The sequence below is a fragment of the Ipomoea triloba genome, chromosome 2 (assembly GCF_003576645.1).
Source record: "Ipomoea triloba cultivar NCNSP0323 chromosome 2, ASM357664v1".
NCBI classification, from domain to species: Eukaryota; Viridiplantae; Streptophyta; class Magnoliopsida; order Solanales; family Convolvulaceae; genus Ipomoea; species Ipomoea triloba.
The window spans coordinates 17,864,669-17,878,966 of record NC_044917.1 but is presented as its reverse complement, the minus strand read 5'-3'; positions in this window follow the sequence as shown (position 1 = coordinate 17,878,966).

Here is a 14,298-nt window from a genome sequence, read left to right as displayed (position 1 = left end):
TTTCTTACTTTTGGAAAGATGGTTTCGTCTATAGCTCTGAAGAGAATATCCTTGGCAATGTTGTCCAAGTTGTTTCTCTTCCTATCATCACTTGTCCATTCTTTCCTAGGTTTGGGGACATACTTTGGTGTATCTCTGGTTTGCTCAGCAGTCGTGTTTATCATCATGATCTTGACTGGTCCAGATGTTATTACTTCGGCCATCTCATCATGGAGGGCTGATAGATACGCAAGCATGCGTGTTTTCCAGTCATCGAACCTGCTAAGATCAAAGAGAAGATGTCTCGACAACATGCTATCCATATTAGAAAAATTATCTCGTGCTTTGAAAATTTTTAAAAGATTTTTCAAAGAAGGATCTCTAGGCAATATAAACAAAGGTTTATATCGATCAGAGAACTTGCTCTGATACCAATTGTTGGTCCCAAGGGGATGGGGTACAAGTCGAGGGGGGGGGGTGAATAGACTTGTATAAGATTTTGCAAATCTTTTCAACCTCTCGTGTGTATTGAACTTAGGATGTTTAGGTTCGATACCTCACGAGGTGAAGACAAAGTTTTATGCGCAGCGGAAATGTTATCCCCTTTTAGTTAGCACGAGTTTGAGTTAGTTCGAGAAGTGCGTTTATATGCAGTGCAATCGAGAGGTTAGCGAGAGATAAAAACAGTAAGTAAATGCAAGAGAGATTTTTAAGTGGTTCGGCCAACCCGCCTACGTCCACTCTTCTTCCAGAAACTCCCTGGAAGGATTGCACTAAAAACTTCCCTTTTTAGTACAATATCGAGTGCTTGAGCTTTGATCACGAAGCCCGCCTCAAGCCTCAGGTTTTTCGCCCCGCTTCTTGTTACTCCACCTCTCGAGCACTTGACCTTTGATCACCAAGCCCGCGTCAAGCCTCAGGTTTCTTTCACTCGGACAGCTGCCAGGTTACTCCACCTCTCTTGCTTAATCCAAAGCAAGGTGTTTTTGGTTGTCACAGTTGAATGTAACAGGCTCCAATCTGACCACAAGCTATCGTTGAATCAACTTCGATGTAGAGCAGCTTCGGTCACCTTCTGGATGTATAACAGTTTAAGCTTTGTAACTCTCTTGAAACACTAAGATGTGTTTTCTCGCTGTTTTGAATATCAGGATGATATTCCAAGTTGAGCACTTGCACTTGAACGTTTNTCTTTTGGTAAAAGTTACTCTTTTTATATTCCCATTATTCCTTGATTGTAGGGAATCAGACCACTTCAGCATTGGTGCACCTTTTGACCGTTTGTGGTGGAAATCTGACGTGTCATCCATTTCCGCCCATTTTGAAATCTTCACGTTCGGCACCTCTTCATTATTCCATCTCCATGATATTCTTCTTCTCCAAACTTTAAGTATGACCGTTATTCAGCTTTGTTGGAGAATTGTTAGTGTATCGAGACCAAGGTTGATATCTTGATCGCTTGATGTCTCGAACTCAAATATCGAGAGGTCTATCTCTCGAACTCTGTTTATGTCTCGAACTGGATAACTGTATCGAGAGGTCCTACCTCTCGAACTCTGCTTATGTCTCGAGACTTAGTTGATGTCTCGCAGACCCTTATTCCTCCAGTGTTGTCCCATGCCTTCTTCTGATCTGTCTATATGATTACAATACACGAGACTTCTAAGATGTTCAAACAAATTTACCTCAAGCTTAAATATTTTCCGAGTTGAGCTCAAAGTTACTCGGTTGTATTTTCGCTCTTGGTTTACTTGTCGAACTTACAGCGTTTTGCCTATGCGTCGAGACTCGGGGATTTCTACTTAACAGTTGGTATCATCAAAACCTATTACATGATGTTCCTAACAATAATCACCATAATAACAACATTTTCATGAATCCTTAGCTTAAACTTAAGTTCTAGGAAGGATTCTAGCCATATTAACCGAATAAAACCAAAGTTTTTACCTATTATGGAAACACTTGTGTTGAAGAAAATAGCTATGAAATTCTTGGATCCCAAGAGGAAGATGATATTTTTTTATCTTCTTTTCCTTCTCCTTAATTTTCGAAAATGGTAGGGATGGGGAAGACTTGGAGATCAATTTTCTTAGCTAGCTTATCTCATACTCTTCCCATTTAATTAATTATTTATTACTATGTGGTAAATAATGATGCCACTTGTCACAACCCCATGGTGTGCCTTGTAGAGCAAGGCTTCCTTGCCTGTTAGGGAGTAAATCAGATAAAAGTTTGGAGGAATATAACTTAATTCGGGAAAATTTTAATACCAAAATTATTCTAAAAATAATCCCGTCATTAACCACTAAAATCGGACAATTTTCCGGTATCTCGCGAAATACAGTGGTACGTAGGTTCGTAATAAATTTCACTCTTACAGTTCGTCTAATTTCCACTGAACTGAGTAGGAAGTTCACGCTTAATCGTATCATGCTTAATAATCCATTTCCTAGGAAATTCGAACTGTATATACGTCCTTAAAAATTTTTCGGTTCATGACCGGTACGTAGATCGCAGCTTATTAATAATTAGTCTCACTTATAAAATCCTTCTGAAGTACCGAGAGATCATCTCATAAATGTCATAGCCTAAAAAAAAAATTTTTCGAACCCTAAACTTATCGGAATAGACGAGGGGTTACACAAATGGTGCCCAATCACAGAGGCAAAGAATGCCAATCACAGAGGCAGATGATGCCCAATCACAGAGGCAATGATGCCCAATCACAGAGGCAAAGAATGCCCAAACACAGAGGCAAATGATGATGCCCAAACATAGAGGCAAAGAATGCCCAAACACAAAGGCAATGATGCCCACAGTTAGTTCACCCTCAACAACCCAAAAGATACTCAAAGATCCACCACTCCATATCCAACCTCAGACTCAACCCCAAGAACAATTCACTCACAGTGTTCATCTCAGGTTATGAACACACATATACTTAGAGAATATAACCAAGGATTCAACCAACCCATAAACCAAGAGAATGAACCAAAAGACATGGATAACAACTTCAGAACCAAGGTGAAACACTCAACAAAACATCCAAACAAGTTCCAGAATCAAAGAAGAATCAACTAGACAACAAATCACAAAACAACTTACTGGAACCAGAATTCCGACTGAACTAGCAGAACTCCCAAACGGAACAGCCTTCTCTGCCACTCCCCTCCGCAGGAAGGAGACGGATCCCCTTGGCGGAAGACCCTCCTCCGCCAACCCTCATCGTGACACTCTTGCGGAAGACTCCAGCGGGACACAATATACCGCTGGGGTACTCCGCAAGGGTAAACCCACTACTCAGCTCACAGACTCAGATCAGAATATGAAGTATACATTCCAGAACACAAAAGCATGATCAGATTGTCCAAAATACACATCTCAGAAGTCAAATAAACATGGAATCCATAAAAATAAGGGTCCATACTCATCAAGATACAAAGGATCAATAACACAAGTTCAATAATCCATCAACAGAGATTACAAACTATCAAGAATAAGGCTAAACCAACAAATTTCCACAGGATTCCAAATCACCAAGTATAATACATAGATCAAGAGTGTAAAATAGGTTTTAGTGGACATGATGGTTACCTCTTGTAGCACACTTCAAACCAAGCAAACTCTCTCCCCTTCACAAGCCACTCCTACCCATTTGATCATCTTTTTCCCAAAGAAAGATCCCAAAAGAACACTATAAGAACGTATAAAAAGATTATGGAAAAGAGATGATGCGAAGCATATTCCTAAAGATAAACACTTACCCAAGCCTTAGAAATCCTAAAGGAGCAATCTTGGTCTTGGATCTTGAAGAAGAAAGGATAATGTATATTGTAGGTTTCTTAGGAGTGATAGTGGTAGGAAGAGTATGTTTGCAGGGAAATGAAAAAGAGTAGGAAGGGTTATTACAAGCCCTTTTATATGGATAGGTAAAAACATTACATACATAGTGTATGTATTATATTAGGGTAAGTAGATTAAATAATGAGCCCTTATAAAGAATGAGTCTTACATTATTTATTACAATACTAGTAAGTAGAGAATTGATCCTTCAAGAATAAATAAATTGGGCTATTACAAAATATTCTTACTTATAAGAATTAAATCAAGAATTGGGCCTTAGAATAAATAATTAATTCTGAAATAAGAAATACATAAATCAATTAGAAGAATGAAGCCCAATTAAATTAAATAAATTACTCGGTAGGAATAATTACCGGTCTCAAGGCTTGAACGAAATTACGAGGTGTTACAAACTTCCACTTTAAGGTTAGAATTAAAGAAATGAATAATGAATGAATAGTGGGAGGTTATGCCACTGAATGGCTTTTAGTGGCGATTATGAATGGAAATGAAGGGATGAGGTTTTCGTTTTGAATTTAGGCTCTGTTTGGCAGAGCTTATTTAGAAGCTTATAGCTTATTTTAAGCTACTAAAAAGCTATAAGCTCTATTTGATAATGTTCCCAAAATAAACTTTTAGCTTAAAATAAGCTAGTAGCTTCCTAACTTTTTTTCCATATTTAACCTTATTATTTTAAAGAAATGACATCCTTTACCATTTCCAATTAAAACTGTTATCTCCTCTCCTCTATAAGTTTCATGACAATCCCTTCATCTTCATTCGCAAGAAGCATCGCCCAACACTCTGCAATCTGCAATAGTCCAACAACCGTAGGTATGCATATTTTATTTGGTTGTATTACTTGTATATATTTTGTTGTATTGCATCTCGCATATCCATAAGCCTATTGAAGTGTTGTGTGTTTGTGGTGAGATAAATGGGAATGGAAGTGGTAAAACGAAGAGTTAAAACTCCCTGAGTGTCGTGTCTCTCAAGGAAGGCAGGTTTGGAATCGAGTTAATGTTGGCATTTAGGAGGTTGAAGGTAAAGAGTTGCGCGAATGACTAAACTCAAATGCATTTGTATAAGAGTTTTAAGGTTTTAAAAGGTGGGTTTGAGAAACAAGTAAAATGGAGATTGGGGCTCGTGGCTAGCCTATGCGGTCTATTCTCTAATGGTTTTGAAAGCAAATGATTTGGATTCAACTAGGGAGTTCATGCCACTTCACCAAGTGGCGTCACACTTGGACTCCCACATCCTCATTCAGTTGGGGCATTTTATAAAACACCTTGTCTACCACTCCTCCCAGACCTCTTCCTTTCGGACTAAGGGCGGGGATGTGGATGAGTTGGACTCGTAAGTGGCCGCTATCGCGCACACACTCACTTTCACAGGGTTTGCTACCTAATGTGGCCACACTTACGCACAAAGCATATCAAACATCATCCACACAAGTATTCACATCCAAGAACATAAAGTTAACAATTTAAAAGCAATTTCTTCAACATCTCAACCACATAACTAGTTTCGGGGCCACCATTCCCCTATCTATTCTAAGCAATTATGAAGATAAGGAAACAAGAAAAAGAAATAGAAGATTCAAAGAAAGCAAAAACGAAATCAAAATAGATAATGAAAATAAGAGTTACCATCCATGGAAAATGAGTTCCATTACATTTTTGCCTTCAATCTTCTACCATTGTTTCTTGGATCTATTCTAAGGAAATGGAAGTTTTCCCCCAAGAGGGGAGAAAACCAAGAGAACTTCAACCCTAAAACTATTTTCTTGCTGGCCTCCCCTTTCTTCTTCTGAAAAAAGGGTTTAAATAGGCAACACGAAGCCAAAAATCTCAAAATGGCCCCTGTGGCTAGATCACGCCAACACTAAGAATGATATATTCTTATAGAATAAATTATTGTGGAGAAAGATGTGTTTTGAGAAATTATATATTTTTGAAGAAGATATTTATCATGAGGAAACGATATATTCTGGAAATTATATGTACATATTTAGTCTTGGAGGATAAGAATACCTGCTCCCGGGGTGAGCCGGGAGTCTCACAAACTTTTTTTTTTTGGAAATATATGAGAATCTTGGGCTGCGGTCCAGATTATTATGAGCACTAGAGCTGCGGTTCTATTTGCTATTGAGATGAGAATCTAGGGCTGCGGTCCTGTTGGCGGAGTATTGTGTTTTTATTGGTATCTAATCCTCCTTGACAAATATGTTATTTTGGAAAATGATATCTCCACATATATTTTTGGGAAAATATTTTATGAAGATTATGAGACAAATGATATATATATCTATACGATTTTGGAAAGAATATGATTGTTGAAAATCATAAAACCCAAGCCCATATTTTACGGAGTGAAATGGAACTTACTTAGCTTATGCTAATTCTGGGATATACACCCCTGTGTCTTTATGCTAAATGATTTTGTGAAAATGTGAGTACACGCCTTATGAAATTACTTGATGAGAATACATATTGTTTGTTCTTGTGATTGTTAGTGAAATTATTAGCTTTATAGAGATTATGGTAAGTAATGAAATTAGGATGTTGAAGAGATTTGGTGATGAGATCATTGGTATATGAATTATGGAAAGGAAAATATTGGTATATAGATTATGAAAAGGAAAATATTGGTATGTGGATATTATGAATATGAAGGTTATAGACATCAGATATGACAATTAAATGAGTAATTTGGGTTATGGATGTGAGATATGATGTTTTGAAGGATATGGTTATTTATGTACTTTGTCCCAAAGGGTGGTGATACCTGGAGGTTTTGAACTACCCATATGACTAGTATTATTATGATTACGATTATGATGGTGAGAGTTGAGATCTCTCTATTTGATTTTGGCCACCGGTTCGTGGATTCGTCCGGTTGGTTCGGTATTGGTTTGGAAGTTGAAACTTTCCAATTGGATCCATTCCTCCTTGATATTTTGTATAATACCTATTTTTGGGTATATGAAAAGATTAATCAATTATTTGAAGAATTATCTTTGGTGGTTATTGCGAGAGTTTGGGTACTCTCTAATTGGTGGTTGTTTTGAGAGATTGAGATTATTTCTTTGGTATTTAATTTGAGATAATGGAATTATCTTTTGTATGTTTATTTTGAGATAATGGAACTATCCTTTGGATATTTTGACATATTGAAATGATCTATTTGATAATTATTTTGAGATATTGGAGTTATTCCTCGGTATTTATTTTGAGAGTTGGGAATCTCTCTATTGGTGAATAAGTTTTGGTTTAAAGGAATTTTGAGTAGTGATGATATTATGATATGTATTGAGGAAATTGTTATATGGAACTATTGATATAAAGATTATATATGATGAATCTTGAAGAAATAGTTGATTATGAAATAGGCAATGACCTTATCTCTTGGAAATTTTATAGATATTTTGGTATGCATTCTTATACACATTTGAACGTGTATGATTTCCTCAAGATATACTTCTAATGGATTAAAGGTGATTTATATTGATGAGATTAAAAATGCCGTGTTAAGGGATTGAAATTTATTATGTAGAAATTTATTATGTGCTCCAAAAGTGATATCAAAAGCTATTCGAACCTGGGGAAGCTTAGGCTATGAGATGTTGGAAATAAGAAAGTATTAGAGCCTAAGTTGATAATTTTGGAGATAAGAATTAAGTGATGATCTACTTTAAATTCATGGATAACAAGAAGGAAGTTTCGGGGACGAAACTATTTTAAGGGGGAAGACTGTAACCCCTCGGTTTTTTCGACAAAGTTAGGGTTCGAAAAATATTTTTTTAGGCAATAATATTTATGAGGTGATCTCTCGGTACTTCAGAAGGATTTTTATAAGTGAGACTAGTTATTAACAAGCTGCGATCTACGTACCGGTCACGAACCGAAAAATTTTTAAGGATGTATATTCAGTTCGAATTTTCCTAGAAATTGGATTATTAAGTATCATATGATTAAGCCTGAACTTCTAGTTAGTTCAAGTAAAATTTTAAATGGACTGAAAGGGGTAAAATTGTTACGAACCTTGTACCTATATTTCGCGAGATACCGAAAAATTCCCAATTTGAGGGATTAGCGACGGGATTATTTTTAGAATAATTTTGGTGTTAGAATTTTCCCGAATTAAGCCATGATCCTCCGAACTTTTATCTGATTTGAACCCGAACTGGCAAAGATTAGATTTTTTCTTCTTCAAGGAGCCATAGGGTATTGACATGTGGCATAACCCCAAGTGGATGATCACAATTAATGAAGCATTTAATGCTAGCATTAATGAGGTATGGGAATGTTGCACTTTGTTGCTTGATCTTCAAGACATAATCTACACTATCACACTCATCTTTCTCTCTCACTTTCGAACACACAAGGAAGAAGAGGAGGAAAAATATTAGTCTTCCATATTTGTGATCTAAAAACTCCTTAGGCATTTCTTCAACTCCAAGAACTCTACTATAGGTAAGAACTTCGGTTTTGTACGGTTCAATCCCTCCTAAGACTTAAGCTTGGACTTAAGATTTATGAAAACATTGTATTATGGTGTTTTGTTAGGATCTTTGGTGAAGGAATCCAAGGAAGGCATCATCAACTTGTATGGTTTTTAAGGTTTCTACAAAGGTAAGGAATCCCTTAAGTTGGCTCAATCACTTGAAGGTGAACAAATGCTAGTAAAGTACGTGACTAGGAAGTTTTACGTGAGAAAAAAATATGTGTTAAGTTGTGGATCTACAAGTTGGCTCAAAGAAATTACACTTTAATGTTTAGTAATTTTTGTATGCATGTTTATAGCTAGTTTATGCATGTATAGGTTGTATTTATGTCCATATAGGCTTATACTTGTGAAAATATTGAAAAACAATCAAGTTAGTCTCTGGCAGTAACTTCCGTGATTTATTGGGAAAAATTGGTAAGGAATTTTGACTCCATTTTTCTCAGATATGTAGTTCAATAAGTGTAGAACCCGCATATAAAATTTCTTAAGGATCGGAGTAGTATAAGTATGGTTTTCGAATTTTTTTCCAAAACTAGTCCAGAGAGAAAAATATTCTGGACAGCACACTGCCAAGGGCAAAAAGGGAATTTTCTATGTTTATTCGTGGATCAAAATGACCCAAACTTTTTATGGACATCAAGTACTATAAGTTGGGGTTCTACCATAAAAATTTCAAGTGAAAAAGAGTTCGGGAACTATTTTTACCGGCTCAATCTTTCGGACTGCGCCAACTGAAATCTTCTGGCAGAGAGGCTGGACGCGGCTCAGACGCCTGCGTCCGCTGGTGCGGCCAGCCGCGAGTCCGCGCGACGCGGACTCGTTTTCGACTTGTTTTTAACCAAACTCTTCCCGATGTTTTTAATCCCGAGTATTGCGATGTTTTGAAGGCCTACGGGCAACCGGGTGAAATTTTTTTGAAGACTCAAATATTATTTTTGTGCATTATATTTATTCATACTGCAGAGCGAAGTCTATTCGCTGAGTGAAGAGTGAGATTTTGTATGATTTATTCATACTGCAGAGCGAAGTCTATTCGCTGAGTGAAGTGTGAGATTTTGTTTGATTTATTCATACTGCAAAGCGAAGTCTATTCGCTGAGAGAAGTGTGAGATTTTGTTTGATTTATTCATACTGCAAAGCGAAGTCTATTCGCTGAGAGAAGTGTGAGATTTTGTTTGATTTATTCATACTGCAAAGCGAAGTCTATTCGCTGAGAGAAGTGTGAGATTTTGTTTGATTTATTCATACTGCAAAGCGAAGTCTATTCGCTGAGAGAAGTGTGAGATTTTGTTTGATTTATTCATACTGCAAAGCGAAGTCTATTCGCTGAGTGAAGTGTGAGATTTTGTATGATTTATTCATACTGCAGAGCGAAGTCTATTCGCTGAGTGAAGAGTGAGGTTTTGTATGATTTATTCATACTGCAGAGCGAAGTCTATTCGCTGAGTGAAGTGTGAGATTTTGTATGATTGATTCATACTGCAGAGCGAAGTCTATTCGCTGAGTGGAGTTGTGAGGATTAATTGTCGGGTGTCTCGAACAATAGCGTGGGCGTTGTGTTTCTCACTTTTAAACTAAATGGAAATTCTCGGAAATGAAAAGTATTATATTATGTTTTTCGAAACCTTTGGTTACTTTCGAGTGACAATGGATTCCCTTACTTAGCCGTCGTGCTAACTACACTTCATTGTGTCCTTTATTAGATGCAGTCTAGCGTGGGCCCCTATGGTCGATGAGCTCTGAATAGGATGGGAGTCGAGGTTGAAGACTACTCTATCCTAGAATAGACACTCTGGAAGGATTAGTTCCATATGTACACTTTTGAATGTTGATGAGGTTGTTTGAGGTTGTAAGTTTAGCCTTAACGTTTGGGTATAGGAGTGATACCTAAGCGTGGCGGTAACACCTAGTTTTCTACTGATAATGTATTATTAGAGACTTTGTAATAAATCCAAGATGTGAAAATTGGGGTGTTACAGAAAGTTTTTACAATTGACCACGGAGCACAATTACGTCGAATATGGGATGCTTTATCCACTTTAAAAAATATATAATGAATTGTTAAATTTGTCTTTTAGTAATGAAAATAGTTGTAAATACATGCTGGGAATAACAACAACAACAAAAAAAAAAAAAAAAACAATATTCGTGAACAATCAAGTCTAAATTACCATTCGTAACATCAGCTAATGGTTGACGTGATGAAGATGTTGAAGTTGACATATTTAGCATATTCAATGAACGTTCATTGGACGGTGAAGACATGTCACGCATATGAACTGCAATTTTTTTTATTCAAACATATATAACATTACATTGAGCGTATAATATATTTTTTTTTATTCAAACATATATAACACCACATTTAGCGTATAGAAGCAATAAAGAAATAGGTAGTCAACTAATAGAGAAAAGTGTTACCATCTGTGACAACAGTCGAAGGTGTGACGGGTTGAATTACAATGTTCAATATATATAAACTTGGGTTGCTAGCAACTGCAATATTTTCAAAAAAAAAATAATAATAACAAACAAATAAGTACAAAATAATATTAACATGTAAAAATAAAACAATAACTAAATTAATAAAATCAGATTTGAGAAATAAGATAATTTCAATATAACATATTTCATTTGTGATCACACCTAATGGTGTCATTCTGCTTTCTCATCGTACTAAAGCACAAAGAGAGATTGAACCTGTGACCTCTCACTTAGGAGGACCACAGCTATGCCGCTTGACCACAAGGCCTTTGGCATTAATAGGTGTTAATGGAGAGCAAATTGTAAATCCACCAAATAATGCTTCATTAAATTAATTTCTTAATCTTTTTGTCCAATATACTATTATTATTATTATTATTATTATTATTATTATTATTATTATTGTTGTTGTTGCTGTTGTTGTTGTTGTTGTTGTTGTTATTGTTGTTGTTATTACTAGTATTTTCACCCGTGCGATGCATAGAATGGATTTGTTATAACTGCATTGAAGAATGAAGGAAAATTTATGACTAGATTAAATGCTGAAGAACCAACTGTTATTTGCAATACCGACTCATTTTCTAAAATAGCATATAAAAGGATCAGTATTTAAACGATTCCATAGAATGGTTTGTACTTTAAATACACAACTATGAATGCATCTCATATTTGTAATATTAAATCTTATATATTAATTGCATATATATTATTTGATTTGCTAACCACTGCAATATTTTTGAGAAATAATAAAATCAAATAAGTACATAATAATTAACACATTAATTGGAGTAAATCAATAATTTAAAACAACAAATAAATCAAAAGTTTTATATAATAAAATGTAAAGGTTATTACAAATAATTTAAATTTGAGTTGTATTACCATTCCTAGGCATATTAATAGGTGTTCTTGAAGACCAAACCATAAGTCCACCGTACAATGTTTCACTACCGGCCACTGCAATTATTTATACCCGAGGAAGGAAAAATTACAAATTGCATTTTATTTAAATAAAATAGTTAGGTACACTTTGAGATAACAAATTTGCTTACAATTAAACTGAGATTAGCTTGACTAAATGCTGGTGCATCAATAGCTAGTTTTAACAACGGCTGAGCATTATCGAACAACCGATTTGGTTGGGGCAATGATTCTTGTATATTATTCTTATTACACAATGACTTGTTTTCTTAAAAATTAAAATGTCCGAGTTAAATCATTTGTCAAAGAATGACTCGTAATATAAATAAATAACGAAAAATCCATTCAATAATAAACATTTCATTTTATATGTTAATTAGATATTTATTACTTAATTATTTTTATTCTACAATTTTTAATTGCATATTCTATTCAAGATAGGGCTGTTAGCGAACAGAGCTTTCGACAAACTACTCGTGTTCGAGCTCGGTAAGCGTTCGTTTATGTTCGTTTATTAAGGTAAACGAACATTAACAAACAAAATTTAGAGCTCGGTTAATAAATGAACAGAGTCTAAACAATGGTAAGCTCGTTTGTTAAGTGTTCGCGAACAAGCTCGTTTGTGTTTGTTTAGTAGTGTTCGTGAACAAGCTCATTTGTGTTCGTTTAGTAGTATTCGCGAACAAGCTCGTTTAGTGTTCGTTTAATAATATTATTAGTATACTCTGGATTAGTGCTTTGAGTACTTTCGATGATTGTGGATTATGTTTTGAGAATTTTATCTTGGTTTATATCTATGACAGCTTAGTCCGTTTTATGATTAGCCTGTGCATCTAGGCTGTGTTATACCTAGATGTGGCATGACGCCCCTTAGGTTTTAAATCGCTTCCGCTATGTTTTCGTTTGATGGTTGAGATTGGCAGCTGTTGTGTTAAGCTTTAGCTACCTCAGCCGGTGTGAGGTTGGGGGTGTCACACCTTAATAGTATAGATTAATAATTTTAATCTAGAATTGTATTACGTATAAGAAAGTAGGAAATAATATATTGTATTATGAATTGTATTACCACATTTCAATATACAATTGACATACAAATAGAAATTGTATTACCATATTTTACAGTATTATGTACACCTTAATAGTATACGAGTGCTTTGTGCAGGAAATTAAAATGGAAGATTTTGTTTTTATTAATAGTATATATTACTTTGCAGGAAAGTATATGTACTGTTTTATTACAATTATTAATTTTAATCTAGAATTGTATTTTGAATAAGAAAGTATGAAAGAATATATTGTATTAGGAATTGCATTACCAAATTTTAATGTACAATTGTAGTACGAATAGAAATTGTGTTACCATTTTGTTTACAATATTACACAAACTTTAATAGTATAGGAGTGTTTTGAGCGGGAAGTTAAAATGGAATGTTTTGTTTTTATTAAAGTGTAGATTATTATTATGATCGAAGATTGCGATTAATATTTTTTTTTGAAACCTCGATTAGTAATTTTAATTTAGAATTGTATTACGAATAGGAAAGTAGGAAAGAATATATTGTATTACCCTATTTTAATGTACAATTGTAGTATGAATAGGAATTGTATTACCATATTTTAATTTTACAATATTATGCAAACCTTGATAGTATAGGAGTGTTTTGGGTAGAAAGTTAAAATGGAAGATTTTGTTTTTATTAATAGTATAGATTTTTTTTTTGGATGAAAAAGAGGGGGACATCCGGAGAAACTAAGAAGTAGATCGGTCGTTGACCCTAACAGAGATCCGCCGATTAAATTTGGTTCCCATTTGATCTTCCCGAACCATGTCCCGTAGCTCATGCGGAGCTTCTTCAAGAATGATAAGACCCAAAGGTTGGGAGAGTGCTTGTTTAGCAAGTGTATCAGCAACCCGGTTCTGTTCTCGGTACACATGACGGAATTCGAGCGTAGTGAAACGCTTTGCTAGCCCCTTGCAACTAGTAATGATATTATGCAGGTATCTGTTCACTCTGTTGGCACCTTGGAGGAGCCCAATCGTGCTCTTAGAGTCGCTTTCAACAACAATATTCCGAACTCCCAAACGAATGGCCAAATGCAAACCTTGCATAATTCCCCAAGCTTCCGCTTCCTCAATCGAACAACACCCAATATTATGCATGTAACCGCCGGTCCAACGTCCGTGGTGATCTTGTATCACTCCGCCACAAGCAGCCACCCCAGAGCTCGAAGAACAGCTCCCGTCCGTGTTAAGCTTCATCCAGCCATTAAGTGACTTCTCCCATTTCGCCTCCGCTTCTTCAGAAGTACCAGTCCAATTCCCGCATTTACCCTGGTCAGCGAAAGCGTGTTCAATCTCGGATTCCTTGAGCTTGATCCAATGAAGCTTTTACTCGAGAGGTATGTTCCTGCCATTGAAAACTGCATTGTTCTGCCATCGCCAGATCCACCACAAGCGAACCGCAAATCTTGCCGGCCAATTCCTCTCGAACCCCATCCGATGGTCACCCATCAGATTAACATTAAGCCAATCATTACAGTCTAACCACTCCAGCCTAGTCC